The sequence below is a fragment of the Aplysia californica genome, unplaced genomic scaffold (genome assembly GCF_000002075.1).
Source record: "Aplysia californica isolate F4 #8 unplaced genomic scaffold, AplCal3.0 scaffold00006, whole genome shotgun sequence".
In the NCBI taxonomy this organism is placed as follows: Eukaryota; Metazoa; Mollusca; class Gastropoda; order Aplysiida; family Aplysiidae; genus Aplysia; species Aplysia californica.
In genome coordinates, this window is record NW_004797276.1 from 1,272,754 (window position 1) to 1,274,467 (window position 1,714).

The 1,714-nt window shown below is 42.1% G+C and overlaps 1 protein-coding gene across 2 annotated transcripts in view; it reads left to right on the forward strand.

The window, feature by feature from the left end:
• The first annotated feature begins 203 nt into the window (after positions 1-203).
• Positions 204-1,714, forward strand: part of LOC101852289 — a 20,489-nt gene continuing 18,978 nt past the window's right edge. The window contains exon 1 of one of the 2 annotated variants that reach the window (XM_005089423.3): positions 204-488. The gene's annotated coding sequence lies outside the window, so the exon portion shown is untranslated. The other variant, XM_005089424.3, reaches the window with a different exon arrangement.

Below are 1,714 nucleotides of genomic sequence, written 5' to 3' on the forward strand. Positions count from 1 at the left end.
TCAGGTATACCATCCAGGAACCGCGATCGACTCGAGAATCGATTCCTGAGCCCGATAAAAGAATGAAGTAGCCACCGGTGATCAACAAGCTGGGCCATCACGAAGCGTTTATAGAAAAGTGGTCACAGCGCGAAACACCGCAATACATGTGTGATGAAAATATCGACGACTTGTGGGCTCTTCACGTAAGAGGATTCGATTAGGGGACCGTTCGTTTGCCAGGAACTGCCTGGCGGCTGGTGGAGGAGCGGTGCGCGCCAAAGGTGCCAGTCCTGCAGACGCGATCATGTGTCGTCAGAACGCGCCTTGGCACTGGGGCCCAAAGTGACAGCACAAGAACCAACACGCTCAGCCCATAGGCTAGCGGATTTCGTCCGAACTGGTGCGCAGCACACGGACGGGACACCCTGTACTGTGTCTGAGAGTGGAGAGAGAGAATAGGTTTGTCAACAGGACGTGAGTGTTACGACACAGAGTTTGTGGTTCAGGCGAGTAAACTAAGTGGGATTTGTTTTTGTGAAATCTGTTGTACCGCGGATTTTTCGTACACGGTGTGGCACGCATAAATAACACGAGTGGCTTCTTTCTCCCCTTTTTCTTTTGCAAGAGCATCGTTTCGTAGACTATTACTAATAAATCTATTTGCGGATGTTATCCACTGGTAAGTCTTCTTCTAATTGTGGATGGATTACGTTCTGGTGGTGCTCTCTTTTACACAGAGATTGGACTGAAGTCTAAACATTATTCTGCTCCTGAAAACACTGATCTTTGTGTCCATATTTCCATTTACAGACAAAATGTTAGATTAAAACCAAGCATTTAGAACTCTTGTTTAAGAAGTGCACCAGACAGTTTGTAATATGTATTTCTGACTGAAGCAAATAACTATTGTGATGAAAAATCGTTCTAATATTCTTGGTTGTCTGAATGAAACCTGGGGTAAGCAATGATTTTGATTTTTACAGAACATGCACTATGATAAAATGTACGTGAGCATAGTGCCGCTGGTCTTCAGGCAATCCAGTTCCATTGTTTGCCCTTGCAATAAAATGGGAGGCAGCGTGGTGGAATCAGGCTCTCGTCAAAATAATCAAAGTGAAGAAACTTGCATTTTTTCGAAGGTTTGTGAATTTTTTTTCTGAAAAACGTTGATTAAAGGCACAAAAAATATAAATTTTCAGTTTCCACGGACTCTTAAGCTAAGGAAATAACTAATCTTTTTCTCACTAATTCTACCTCTGAAAACAGGTGACCCCCACCTCTTTATTTCGCAAATATCTCGACTTGCATTCAAGATAAAAGGATATTTTTTTCGTCCGAATAAACACAAGTGAACTACCCTTGAGATTATACCAATAACTCTACATGCCCAAAAATTGACGAGAGCCTGATTCCACCACGCTGCCTCACAAATAATAATGTGGCGTCGTTTCACACATCTGGGCACTCAATCTTTTTTTTTTTCAAAATCTCGAGTACAAACGTAAAGATAGGTACCTTGTATTAAAAGAAAATAACAGTCCCTGCGATGCCATACTTTTAACTGTCGATAAAAGGTCGTCTCGGTAAATTTGGTTTTTCTTCTCAATATAGTATTATAGACACGTTTTGGCGTCTCATTGTTGTCCGCTCCTACTACATTTTTGTTGCATCCCTTTTTTTTTTTGCCTCTGCTTCTGTTGATTTGGAGTTCTTTTTGTCTTTGGGGGGGTGG